The following is a 14,334-nucleotide window of genomic DNA, read 5'->3' as shown; positions in this document are numbered from 1 at the left end:
GGGTCTTTGCAGGAAATCCCAGTGAGAGAGGCTGACTCCCCAAGGTCAGGGAAGGTATTTCTCGGAGTTTCCCGGACAGGGAACACCTGTGACTGAAGAGAGCTGCGTGGAGTTTTCTCTCGAGGTCCCCAACGCACTGAGAATGGTTCCGGAATCCTGAGCGTGGGGAGGTTCCACCAACGGTCGGCAGCGTGTGGGTTCGAACGGAATGCCTGAGCTGGTCTCCCCTGAGGATTTTCCTAATATCTCTGGGCCAGGTAATGCTAGTGGGGTTTGCAGGAAATCCCAGTGACAGAGGCTGCCTCCCCAAGGTCAGGGAAGGTATTTCTCGGACTTCCCCGGACAGGGAACACCTGTGACAGAAGAGAGCTGCGTGGAGGTGTCTCTCGAGCTCCCCCACGCACTGACAATGGTTCCGGAACCCTGAGCGTGGGGAGGTTCCACCAACGGTCGGCAGCGCGTGGGTTCCAACGGAATGCCTGAGCTGACCTCCCCTGAGGGTTTTCCTAATGTCTCTGTGCCAGGGAATGCTAGGGGTGTTTGCAGGAAATCCCACTGACAGAGGCTGCCTCCCCAAGGTCAGGGAAGTTATTTCTCGGACTTCCCCGGACAGGGAACACCTGTGACTGAAGAGAGCTTCGTGGAGGTGTCTCTCGAGCTCCCCCACGCACTGACAATGGTTCCGGAACCCTGAGCGTGGGGAGGTTCCACCAACGGTCGACAGCGCGTGGGTTCCAACGGAATGCCTGAGCTGGTCTCCCCTGAGGGTTTTCCTAATGTCTCTGTGCTGGGGAATTCTAGGGGTGTTTGCAGGAAATCCCAGTGACAGAGGCTGCCTCCCCAAGGTCAGGGAAGGTTTTTCTCGGACTTCCCCGGACAGGGAACACCTGTGACTGAAGAGAGCTGCGTGGAGTTGTCTCCCGACCTCCCCCACGCACTGACAATGGTTCCGGAGCCCTGAGCATGGGGAGGTTCCACCAACGGTCGGCAGCGCGTGGGTTCCAACGGAATGCCTGAGCTGGTCTCCCCTGAGGGTTTCCCTAATGTCTCTGTGCCAGGGAATGCCAGGGGGTTTTGCAGGAACTCCCAGTGAGAGAGGTTGCCTCCCCAAGATCTGGGAAAGTATTTCTTGGACTTCCCCGGACATTGAACACCTGTGAATGAAGAGAGCTGCGTGGAGGTGTCTCTCGAGCTCCCCAACGCACTGACAATGGTTCCGGAACCCTGAGCGTGGGGAGGTTCCACCAACGGTCGACAGCGCGTGGGTTCCAACGGAATGCATGATCTGGTCTCCCCTGAGGGTTTTCCTAATGTCTCTGTGCCAGGGAATGCTAGGGGGGTTTGCAGGAAATCCCAGTGACAGAGGCTGCCTCCCCAAGGTCAGGGAAGATATTTCTCGGACTTCCCCGGACAGGGAACACCTGTGACTGAAGGGAGCTGGGTGGAGGTGTCTCTCGAGCTCCCACACGCACTGAGAATGGTTCCGAAACCCTGAGCGTGGGGAGGTTCCACCAACGGTCGGCAGCGCGTGGGTTCCAACGGAATGCCTGAGCTGGACTCCCCTGAGTGTTTTCCTAATGTCTCTGTGCCAGGGAATGCTAGGGGTGTTTGCAGGAAATCCCAGTGAGAGTGGCTGCCTCCCCAAGGTCAGGGAAGGTATTTCTCGGACTGCCTCGTACAGGGAACACGTGTGACGGAAGAGAGCTGCGTGGAGTTTTCTCTCGAGGTCTGCCACGCACTGACAATGGTTCCGGAACCCTGAGCGTGGGGAGGTTCCACCAACGGTCGGCAGGGCGTGGGTTCCAACGGAATGCCTGAGCTGGCCTCCCCTGAGGATTTTCCTAATTTCTCTGTGCCAGGTAATGCTAGTGGGGTTTGCAGGAAATCCCAGTGACAGAGGCTGCCTCCCCAAGGTCAGGGAAGGTATTTCTCGGACTTCCCCGGACAGGGAACACCTGTGACAGAAGAGAGCTGCGTGGAGGTGTCTCTCGAGCTCCCCCACGCACTGACAATGGTTCCGGAACCCTGAGCGTGGGGAGGTTCCACCAACGGTCGGCAGCGCGTGGGTTCCAACGGAATGCCTGAGCTGGTCTCCCCTGAGGGTTTTCCTAATGTCTCTGTGCCAGGGAATGCTAGGGGGTTTGCAGGAATTCCCAGTGAAAGAGGCTGCCTCCCCAAGGTCAGGGAAGTTATTTCTCGGACTTCTCTGGACAGGGAACACCTGTGAGTGAAGAGAGCTGCGTGGAGGTGTCTCTCGAGCTCCCCCACGCACTGACAATGGTTCCGGAACCCTGAGCGTGGGGAGGTTCCACCAACGGACGGCAGCGCGTGGGTTCCAACGGAATGCCTGAGCTGGCCTCCCCTGAGGTTTTTCCTAAAGTCTCTCTGCCAGGGAATGCTAGGGGGGTTTGCAGGAAATCCCAGTGACAGAGGCTGCCTCCCCAAGGTCAGGGAAGGTATTTCTCGGACTGCCTCGTACAGGGAACACCTGTGACTGAAGAGAGCTGCGAGGAGTTTTCTTTCGAGGTCCCCCACGCACTGACAATGGTTCCGGAACCCTGAGCGTGGGGAGGTTCCACCAACGGTCGGCAGCGCGTGGGTTCCAACGGAATGCCTTAGCTGGTCTCCCCTGAGGATTTTCCTAATATCTCTGTGCCAGGTAATGCTAGTGGGGTTTGCAGGAAATCCCAGTGACAGAGGCTGCCTCCCCAAGGTCAGGGAAGGTATTTCTCGGACTTCCCCGGACAAGGAACACCTGTGACTGAAGGGAGCTGGGTGGAGGTGTCTCTCGAGCTCCCACACGCACTGACAATGGTTCCGGAACCCTGAGCGTGGGGAGGTTCCACCAACGGTCGGCAGCGCGTGGGTTCCAACGGAATGCCTGAGCTGGTCTCCCCTGAGGGTTTTCCTAATATCTCTGTGCCAGGGAATGCTAGGGGTGTTTGCAGGAAATCCCAGTGAGAGAGGCTGCCTCCCCAAGGTCAGGGAAGGTATTTCTCGGACTTCCCCGGACAGGGAACACCTGTGACTGAAGAAAGCTGCGTGGAGTTGTCTCTCGAGCTCCCCCACGCACTGACAATGGTTCCGGAACACTGAGCGTGGGTAGGATCCACCAACGGACGGCAGCGCGTGGGTTCCAACGGAATGCCTGAGCTGGTCTCCCCTGAGAGTTTTCCTAATGTCTCTCTGTCAGGGAATGCTAGGGGGTTTTGCAGGAAATCCCAGTGACAGAGGCTGCCTCCCCAAGGTCAGGGAAGGTATTTCTCGGACTTCCTCGGACAGGGAACACCTGTGACTGAAGAGAGCTGCGTGGAGGTGTCTCTCGAGCTCCCCCACGCACTGACAATGGTTCCGGAACCCTGAGCGTGGGGAGGTTCCACCAACGGTCGGCAGCGCGTGGGTTCCAACGGAATGCCTGAGCTGACCTCCCCTGAGGGTTTTCCTAATGTCTCTGTGCCAGGGAATGCTAGGGGTGTTTGCAGGAAATCCCACTGACAGAGGCTGCCTCCCCAAGGTCAGGGAAGTTATTTCTCGGACTTCCCCGGACAGGGAACACCTGTGACTGAAGAGAGCTTCGTGGAGGTGTCTCTCGAGCTCCCCCACGCACTGACAATGGTTCCGGAACCCTGAGCGTGGGGAGGTTCCACCAACGGTCGGCAGCGCGTGGGTTCCAACGGAATGCCTGAGCTGGTCTCCCCTGAGGGTTTTCCTAATGTCTCTGTGCCAGGGAATGCTAGGGGGTTTGCAGGAATTCCCAGTGAAAGAGGCTGCCTCCCCAAGGTTAGGGAAGGTATTTCTCGGACTTCCCCGGACAGGGAACACCTGTGACTGAAGAGAGCTTCGTGGAGGTGTCTCTCGAGCTCCCCCACGCACTGACAAGGGTTCCAGAACCCTGAGCGTGGGGAGGATCCACCAACGGTCGGCAGCGCGTGGGTTCCAACAGAATGCCTGAGCTGGTCTCCTCTGAGGGTTTTCCGAATGTCTCTGTGGCAGGGAATGCTAGAGGTTTTTACAGGAACTCACAGTGACAGAGGCTGCCTCCCCAAGGTCAGGGAAGGTATTTCTCGGACTTCCCCGGACAGGGAACACCTGTGACTGAAGAGAGCTGCGTGGAGGTGTCTCTCGAGCTCGCCCACGCACTGAAAATAGTTCCGGAGCCCTGAGCGTGGGGAGGTTCCACCAACGGTCGGCAGCGCGTGGGTTCCAACGGAATGCCGGAGCTGGTCTCCCCTGAGGGTTTTCCTAATGTCTCTGTGCCAGGGAATGCTAGGGGGGTTTGCAGGAAATCCCAGTGACAGAGGCTGGCTCCCCAATGTCAGGGAAGGTATTTCTCGGACTTCCCCGGACAGGGAACACCTGTGACTGAAGAGAGCTGCGAGGAGGTGTCTCTCGAGCTCCCCCACGCACTGACAATTGTTCCGGAACCCTGAGAGTGGGGAGGTTCCACCAACGGTCGGCAGCGCGTGGGTTCCAACGGAATTCCTGAGCTGGACTCCCCTGAGGGATTTCCTAATTTCTCTATGCCAGGGAATGCTAGGGGTCTTTGCAGGAAATCCCAGTGAGAGAGGCTGACTCCCCAAGGTCAGGGAAGGTATTTCTCGGAGTTTCCCGGACAGGGAACACCTGTGACTGAAGAGAGCTGCGTGGAGTTTTCTCTCGAGGTCCCCAACGCACTGAGAATGGTTCCGGAATCCTGAGCGTGGGGAGGTTCCACCAACGGTCGGCAGCGTGTGGGTTCGAACGGAATGCCTGAGCTGGTCTCCCCTGAGGATTTTCCTAATATCTCTGGGCCAGGTAATGCTAGTGGGGTTTGCAGGAAATCCCAGTGACAGAGGCTGCCTCCCCAAGGTCAGGGAAGGTATTTCTCGGACTTCCCCGGACAGGGAACACCTGTGACAGAAGAGAGCTGCGTGGAGGTGTCTCTCGAGCTCCCCCACGCACTGACAATGGTTCCGGAACCCTGAGCGTGGGGAGGTTCCACCAACGGTCGGCAGCGCGTGGGTTCCAACGGAATGCCTGAGCTGACCTCCCCTGAGGGTTTTCCTAATGTCTCTGTGCCAGGGAATGCTAGGGGTGTTTGCAGGAAATCCCACTGACAGAGGCTGCCTCCCCAAGGTCAGGGAAGTTATTTCTCGGACTTCCCCGGACAGGGAACACCTGTGACTGAAGAGAGCTTCGTGGAGGTGTCTCTCGAGCTCCCCCACGCACTGACAATGGTTCCGGAACCCTGAGCGTGGGGAGGTTCCACCAACGGTCGACAGCGCGTGGGTTCCAACGGAATGCCTGAGCTGGTCTCCCCTGAGGGTTTTCCTAATGTCTCTGTGCTGGGGAATTCTAGGGGTGTTTGCAGGAAATCCCAGTGACAGAGGCTGCCTCCCCAAGGTCAGGGAAGGTTTTTCTCGGACTTCCCCGGACAGGGAACACCTGTGACTGAAGAGAGCTGCGTGGAGTTGTCTCCCGACCTCCCCCACGCACTGACAATGTTTCCGGAGCCCTGAGCATGGGGAGGTTCCACCAACGGTCGGCAGCGCGTGGGTTCCAACGGAATGCCTGAGCTGGTCTCCCCTGAGGGTTTCCCTAATGTCTCTGTGCCAGGGAATGCCAGGGGGTTTTGCAGGAACTCCCAGTGAGAGAGGTTGCCTCCCCAAGATCTGGGAAAGTATTTCTTGGACTTCCCCGGACATTGAACACCTGTGAATGAAGAGAGCTGCGTGGAGGTGTCTCTCGAGCTCCCCAACGCACTGACAATGGTTCCGGAACCCTGAGCGTGGGGAGGTTCCACCAACGGTCGACAGCGCGTGGGTTCCAACGGAATGCATGATCTGGTCTCCCCTGAGGGTTTTCCTAATGTCTCTGTGCCAGGGAATGCTAGGGGGGTTTGCAGGAAATCCCAGTGACAGAGGCTGCCTCCCCAAGGTCAGGGAAGATATTTCTCGGACTTCCCCGGACAGGGAACACCTGTGACTGAAGGGAGCTGGGTGGAGGTGTCTCTCGAGCTCCCACACGCACTGAGAATGGTTCCGAAACCCTGAGCGTGGGGAGGTTCCACCAACGGTCGGCAGCGCGTGGGTTCCAACGGAATTCCTGAGCTGGACTCCCCTGAGTGTTTTCCTAATGTCTCTGTGCCAGGGAATGCTAGGGGTGTTTGCAGGAAATCCCAGTGAGAGTGGCTGCCTCCCCAAGGTCAGGGAAGGTATTTCTCGGACTTCCTCGTACAGGGAACACGTGTGACGGAAGAGAGCTGCGTGGAGTTTTCTCTCGAGTTCTGCCACGCACTGACAATGGTTCCGGAACCCTGAGCGTGGGGAGGTTCCACCAACGGTCGGCAGGGCGTGGGTTCCAACGGAATGCCTGAGCTGGCCTCCCCTGAGGATTTTCCTAATTTCTCTGTGCCAGGTAATGCTAGTGGGGTTTGCAGGAAATCCCAGTGACAGAGGCTGCCTCCCCAAGGTCAGGGAAGGTATTTCTCGGACTTCCCCGGACAGGGAACACCTGTGACAGAAGAGAGCTACGTGGAGGTGTCTCTCGAGCTCCCCCACGCACTGACAATGGTTCCGGAACCCTGAGCGTGGGGAGGTTCCACCAACGGTCGGCAGCGCGTGGGTTCCAACGGAATGCCTGAGCTGGTCTCCCCTGAGGGTTTTCCTAATGTCTCTGTGCCAGGGAATGCTAGGGGGTTTGCAGGAATTCCCAGTGAAAGAGGCTGCCTCCCCAAGGTCAGGGAAGTTATTTCTCGGACTTCTCTGGACAGGGAACACCTGTGAGTGAAGAGAGCTGCGTGGAGGTGTCTCTCGAGCTCCCCCACGCACTGACAATGGTTCCGGAACCCTGAGCGTGGGGAGGTTCCACCAACGGACGGCAGCGCGTGGGTTCCAACGGAATGCCTGAGCTGGCCTCCCCTGAGGTTTTTCCTAAAGTCTCTCTGCCAGGGAATGCTAGGGGGGTTTGCAGGAAATCCCAGTGACAGAGGCTGCCTCCCCAAGGTCAGGGAAGGTATTTCTCGGACTGCCTCGTACAGGGAACACCTGTGACTGAAGAGAGCTGCGAGGAGTTTTCTTTCGAGGTCCCCCACGCACTGACAATGGTTCCGGAACCCTGAGCGTGGGGAGGTTCCACCAACGGTCGGCAGCGCGTGGGTTCCAACGGAATGCCTTAGCTGGTCTCCCCTGAGGATTTTCCTAATATCTCTGTGCCAGGTAATGCTAGTGGGGTTTGCAGGAAATCCCAGTGACAGAGGCTGCCTCCCCAAGGTCAGGGAAGGTATTTCTCGGACTTCCCCGGACAAGGAACACCTGTGACTGAAGGGAGCTGGGTGGAGGTGTCTCTCGAGCTCCCACACGCACTGACAATGGTTCCGGAACCCTGAGCGTGGGGAGGTTCCACCAACGGTCGGCAGCGCGTGGGTTCCAACGGAATGCCTGAGCTGGTCTCCCCTGAGGGTTTTCCTAATATCTCTGTGCCAGGGAATGCTAGGGGTGTTTGCAGGAAATCCCAGTGAGAGAGGCTGCCTCCCCAAGGTCAGGGAAGGTATTTCTCGGACTTCCCCGGACAGGGAACACCTGTGACTGAAGAAAGCTGCGTGGAGTTGTCTCTCGAGCTCCCCCACGCACTGACAATGGTTCCGGAACACTGAGCGTGGGTAGGTTCCACCAACGGACGGCAGCGGGTGGGTTCCAACGGAATGCCTGAGCTGGTCTCCCCTGAGAGTTTTCCTAATGTCTCTCTGTCAGGGAATGCTAGGGGGTTTTGCAGGAAATCCCAGTGACAGAGGCTGCCTCCCCAAGGTCAGGGAAGGTATTTCTCGGACTTCCTCGGACAGGGAACACCTGTGACTGAAGAGAGCTGCGTGGAGGTGTCTCTCGAGCTCCCCCACGCACTGACAATGGTTCCGGAACCCTGAGCGTGGGGAGGTTCCACCAACGGTCGGCAGCGCGTGGGTTCCAACGGAATGCCTGAGCTGACCTCCCCTGAGGGTTTTCCTAATGTCTCTGTGCCAGGGAATGCTAGGGGTGTTTGCAGGAAATCCCACTGACAGAGGCTGCCTCCCCAAGGTCAGGGAAGTTATTTCTCGGACTTCCCCGGACAGGGAACACCTGTGACTGAAGAGAGCTTCGTGGAGGTGTCTCTCGAGCTCCCCCACGCACTGACAATGGTTCCGGAACCCTGAGCGTGGGGAGGTTCCACCAACGGTCGACAGCGCGTGGGTTCCAACGGAATGCCTGAGCTGGTCTCCCCTGAGGGTTTTCCTAATGTCTCTGTGCTGGGGAATTCTAGGGGTGTTTGCAGGAAATCCCAGTGACAGAGGCTGCCTCCCCAAGGTCAGGGAAGGTTTTTCTCGGACTTCCCCGGACAGGGAACACCTGTGACTGAAGAGAGCTGCGTGGAGTTGTCTCTCGAGCTCCCCCACGCACTGACAATGGTTCCGGAGCCCTGAGCATGGGGAGGTTCCACCAACGGTCGGCAGCGCGTGGGTTCCAACGGAATGCCTGAGCTGGTCTCCCCTGAGGGTTTCCCTAATGTCTCTGTGCCAGGGAATGCCAGGGGGTTTTGCAGGAACTCCCAGTGAGAGAGGTTGCCTCCCCAAGATCTGGGAAAGTATTTCTTGGACTTCCCCGGACATTGAACACCTGTGAATGAAGAGAGCTGCGTGGAGGTGTCTCTCGAGCTCCCCAACGCACTGACAATGGTTCCGGAACCCTGAGAGTGGGTAGGTTCCACCAACGGTCGACAGCGCGTGGGTTCCAACGGAATGCATGAGCTGGTCTCCCCTGAGGGTTTTCCTAATGTCTCTGTGCCAGGGAATGCTAGGGGGGTTTGCAGGAAATCCCAGTGACAGAGGCTGCCTCCCCAAGGTCAGGGAAGATATTTCTCGGACTTCCCCGGACAGGGAACACCTGTGACTGAAGGGAGCTGGGCGGAGGTGTCTCTCGAGCTCCCACACGCACTGAGAATGGTTCCGAAACCCTGAGCGTGGGGAGGTTCCACCAACGGTCGGCAGCGCGTGGGTTCCAACGGAATTCCTGAGCGGGACTCCCCTGAGTGTTTTCCTAATGTCTCTGTGCCAGGGAATGCTAGGGGTGTTTGCAGGAAATCCCAGTGAGAGTGGCTGCCTCCCCAAGGTCAGGGAAGGTATTTCTCGGACTTCCCCGGACAGGGAACACCTGTGACAGAAGAGAGCTGCGTGGAAGTGTCTCTCGAGCTCCCCCACGCACTGACAATGGTTCCGGAACCCTGAGCGTGGGGAGGTTCCACCAACGGTCGGCAGCGCGTGGGTTGCAACGGAATGCCTGAGCTGGTCTCCCCTGAGGATTTTCCTAATATCACTGTGCCAGGGAATGCTAGGGAGTTTGTAGGAAATCCCAGTGACAGAGGCTGCCTCCCCAAGGTCAGGGAAGGTATTTCTCGGACTTCCCCGGACAGGGAACACCTGTGACTGAAGAGAGCTGCGTGGAGGTGTCTCTCGAGCTCCCCCACGCACTGACAATGGTTCCGGAGCCCTGAGCATGGGGAGGTTCCACCAACGGTCGGTAGCGCGTGGGTTCCAACGGAATGCCTGAGCTGGTCTCCCCTGAGGGTTTTCCTAATGTCTCTGTGCTGGGGAATTCTAGGGGTGTTTGCAGGAAATCCCAGTGACAGAGGCTGCCTCCCCAAGGTCAGGGAAGGTTTTTCTCGGACTTCCCCGGACAGGGAACACCTGTGACTGAAGAGAGCTGCGTGGAGGTTTCTCTCGAGCTCCCCCATGCACTGACAATGGTTCCGGAGCCCTGAGCATGGGGAGGTTCCACCAACGGTCGGCAGCGCGTGGGTTCCAACGGAATGCCTGAGCTGGTCTCCCCTGAGGGTTTTCCTAATGTCTCTGTGCCAGGGAATGCCAGGGGGTTTTGCAGGAACTCCCAGTGAGAGAGGTTGCCTCCCCAAGATCTGGGAAAGTATTTCTTGGACTTCCCCGGACATTGAACACCTGTGAATGAAGAGAGCTGCGTGGAGGTGTCTCTCGAGCTCCCCAACGCACTGACAATGGTTCCGGAACCCTGAGCGTGGGGAGGTTCCACCAACGGTCGACAGCGCGTGGGTTCCAACGGAATGCATGAGCTGGTCTCCCCTGAGGGTTTTCCTAATATCTCTGTGCCAGGGAATGCTAGGGGGGTTTGCAGGAAATCCCAGTGACAGAGGCTGCCTCCCCAATGTCAGGGAAGATATTTCTCGGACTTCCCCGGACAGGGAACACCTGTGACTGAAGGGAGCTGGGTGGAGGTGTCTCTCGAGCTCCCACACGCACTGAGGATGGTTCCGGAACCCTGAGCGTGGGGAGGTTCCACCAACGGTCGGCAGCGCGTGGGTTCCAACGGAATTCCTGAGCTGGACTCCCCTGAGTGTTTTCCTAATGTCTCTGTGCCAGGGAATGCTAGGGGTGTTTGCAGGAAATCCCAGTGAGAGTGGCTGCCTCCCCAAGGTCAGGGAAGGTATTTCTCGGACTGCCTCGTACAGGGAACACCTGTGACGGAAGAGAGCTGCGTGGAGTTTTCTCTCGAGGTCCGCCACGCACTGACAATGGTTCCGGAACCCTGAGCGTGGGGAGGTTCCACCAACGGTCGGCAGGGCGTGGGTTCCAACGGAATGCCTGAGCTGGTCTCCCCAGAGGGTTTTCCTAATTTCTCTGTGCCAGGTAATGCTAGTATGGTTTGCAGGAAATCCCAGTGACAGAGGCTGCCTCCCCAAGGTCAGGGAAGGTCTTTCTCGGACTTCCCCGGACAGAGAACACCTGTGACAGAAGAGAGCTGCGTGGAGGTGTCTCTCGAGCTCCCCCACGCACTGACAATGGTTCCGGAACCCTGAGCGTGGGGAGGTTCCACCAACGGTCGGCAGCGCGTGGGTTCCAACGGAATGCCTGAGCTGGTCTCCCCTGAGGGTTTTCCTAATGTCTCTGTGCCAGGGAATGCTAGGGGGTTTGCAGGAATTCCCAGTGAAAGAGGCTGCCTCCCCAAGGTTAGGGAAGGTATTTCTCGGACTTCCCCGGACAGGGAACACCTGTGACTGAAGAGAGCTTCGTGGAGGTGTCTCTCGAGCTCCCCCACGCACTGACAAGGGTTCCAGAACCCTGAGCGTGGGGAGGATCCACCAACGGTCGGCAGCGCGTGGGTTCCAACAGAATGCCTGAGCTGGTCTCCTCTGAGGGTTTTCCGAATGTCTCTGTGGCAGGGAATGCTAGAGGTTTTTACAGGAACTCACAGTGACAGAGGCTGCCTCCCCAAGGTCAGGGAAGGTATTTCTCGGACTTCCCCGGACAGGGAACACCTGTGACTGAAGAGAGCTGCGTGGAGGTGTCTCTCGAGCTCGCCCACGCACTGAAAATAGTTCCGGAGCCCTGAGCGTGGGGAGGTTCCACCAACGGTCGGCAGCGCGTGGGTTCCAACGGAATGCCGGAGCTGGTCTCCCCTGAGGGTTTTCCTAATGTCTCTGTGCCAGGGAATGCTAGGGGGGTTTGCAGGAAATCCCAGTGACAGAGGCTGGCTCCCCAATGTCAGGGAAGGTATTTCTCGGACTTCCCCGGACAGGGAACACCTGTGACTGAAGAGAGCTGCGAGGAGGTGTCTCTCGAGCTCCCCCACGCACTGACAATTGTTCCGGAACCCTGAGAGTGGGGAGGTTCCACCAACGGTCGGCAGCGCGTGGGTTCCAACGGAATTCCTGAGCTGGACTCCCCTGAGGGATTTCCTAATTTCTCTATGCCAGGGAATGCTAGGGGTCTTTGCAGGAAATCCCAGTGAGAGAGGCTGACTCCCCAAGGTCAGGGAAGGTATTTCTCGGAGTTTCCCGGACAGGGAACACCTGTGACTGAAGAGAGCTGCGTGGAGTTTTCTCTCGAGGTCCCCAACGCACTGAGAATGGTTCCGGAATCCTGAGCGTGGGGAGGTTCCACCAACGGTCGGCAGCGTGTGGGTTCGAACGGAATGCCTGAGCTGGTCTCCCCTGAGGATTTTCCTAATATCTCTGGGCCAGGTAATGCTAGTGGGGTTTGCAGGAAATCCCAGTGACAGAGGCTGCCTCCCCAAGGTCAGGGAAGGTATTTCTCGGACTTCCCCGGACAGGGAACACCTGTGACAGAAGAGAGCTGCGTGGAGGTGTCTCTCGAGCTCCCCCACGCACTGACAATGGTTCCGGAACCCTGAGCGTGGGGAGGTTCCACCAAAAGTCGGCAGCGCGTGGGTTCCAACAGAATGCCTGAGCTGGTCTCCCCTGAGTGTTTTCCTAATGTCTCTGTGCCAGGGAATGCTAGGGGGGATTGCAGGAAATCCCAGTGACAGTGGCTGCCTCCCCAAGGTCAGGGAAGGTATTTCTCGGACTTCCCAGGACAAGGAACACCTGTGACTGAAGGGAGCTGGGAAGAGGTGTCTCTCGAGCTCCCACACGCACTGACAATGGTTCCGGAACCCTGAGCGTGGGGAGGCTCCACCAACGGTCGGCAGCGCGTGGGTTCCGACGGAATGCCTGAGCTGGTCTCCCCTGAGGGTTTTCCTAATGTCTCTGTGCCAGGGAATGCTAGGGGTGTTTGCAGGAAATCCCAGTGAGAGAGGCTGCCTCCCCAAGGTCAGGGAAGGTATTTCTCGGACTTCCCCGGACAGGGAACACCTGTGACTGAAGAAAGCTGCGTGGAGTTGTCTCTCGAGCTCCCCCACGCACTGACAATGGTTCCGGAACACTGAGCGTGGGGAGGTTCCACCAACGGTCGGCAGCGCGTGGGTTCCAACGGAATGCCTGAGCTGGTCTCCCCTGAGAGTTTTCCTAATGTCTCTCTGTCAGAGAATGCTAGGGGGTTTTGCAGGAAATCCCAGTGACAGAGGCTGCCTCCCCAAGGTCAGGGAAGGTATTTCTCGGACTTCCTCGGACAGGGAACACCTGTGACTGAAGAGAGCTGCGTGGAGGTGTCTCTCGAGCTCCCCCACGCACTGACAATGGTTCCGGAACCCTGAGCGTAGGGAGGTTCCACCAACGGTCGGCAGCGCGTGGGTTCCAACGGAATGCCTGAGCTGACCTCCCCTGAGGGTTTTCCTAATGTCTCTGTGCCAGGGAATGCTAGGGGTGTTTGCAGGAAATCCCAGTGACAGAGGCTGCCTCCCCAAGGTCAGGGAAGTTATTTCTCGGACTTCCCCGGACAGGGAACACCTGTGACTGAAGAGAGCTTCGTGGAGGTGTCTCTCGAGCTCCCCCACGCACTGACAATGGTTCCGGAACACTGAGCGTGGGGAGGTTCCACCAACGGTCGGCAGCGCGTGGGTTCCGACGGAATGCCTGAGCTGGTCTCCCCTGAGTGTTTTCCTAATGTCTCTGTGCCAGGGAATGCTAGGGGGGATTGCAGGAAATCCCAGTGACAGTGGCTGCCTCCCCAAGGTCAGGGAAGGTATTTCTCGGACTTCCCCGGACAAGGAACTCCTGTGACTGAAGGGAGCTGGGTGGAGGTGTCTCTCGAGCTCCCACACGCACTGACAATGGTTCCGGAACCCTGAGCGTGGGGAGGCTCCACCAACGGTCGGCAGCGCGTGGGTTCCGACGGAATGCCTGAGCTGGTCTCCCCTGAGGGTTTTCCTAATGTCTCTGTGCCAGGGAATGCTAGGGGTGTTTGCAGGAAATCCCAGTGAGAGAGGCTGCCTCCCCAAGGTCAGGGAAGGTATTTCTCGGACTTCCCCGGACAGGGAACACCTGTGACTGAAGAAAGCTGCGTGGAGTTGTCTCTCGAGCTCCCCCACGCACTGACAATGGTTCCGGAACACTGAGCGTGGGGAGGTTCCACCAACGGTCGGCAGCGCGTGGGTTCCAACGGAATGCCTGAGCTGGTCTCCCCTGAGAGTTTTCCTAATGTCTCTCTGTCAGAGAATGCTAGGGGGTTTTGCAGGAAATCCCAGTGACAGAGGCTGCCTCCCCAAAGTCAGGGAAGGTATTTCTCGGACTTCCTCGGACAGGGAACACCTGTGACTGAAGAGAGCTGCGTGGAGGTGTCTCTCGAGCTCCCCCACGCACTGACAATGGTTCCGGAACCCTGAGCGTAGGGAGGTTCCACCAACGGTCGGCAGCGCGTGGGTTCCAACGGAATGCCTGAGCTGACCTCCCCTGAGGGTTTTCCTAATGTCTCTGTGCCAGGGAATGCTAGGGGTGTTTGCAGGAAATCCCAGTGACAGAGGCTGCCTCCCCAAGGTCAGGGAAGTTATTTCTCGGACTTCCCCGGACAGGGAACACCTGTGACTGAAGAGAGCTTCGTGGAGGTGTCTCTCGAGCTCCCCCACGCACTGACAATGGTTTCGGAACCCTGAGCGTGGGGAGGTTCCACCAACGGTCAAC

This window comes from Vicugna pacos, unplaced genomic scaffold (genome assembly GCF_048564905.1).
Source record: "Vicugna pacos unplaced genomic scaffold, VicPac4 SAC-SAT, whole genome shotgun sequence".
Lineage (NCBI taxonomy): Eukaryota > Metazoa > Chordata > Mammalia > Artiodactyla > Camelidae > Vicugna > Vicugna pacos.
The sequence above is the reverse complement of the archived record's forward strand: the minus strand, read 5'-3'. Positions refer to the sequence as shown.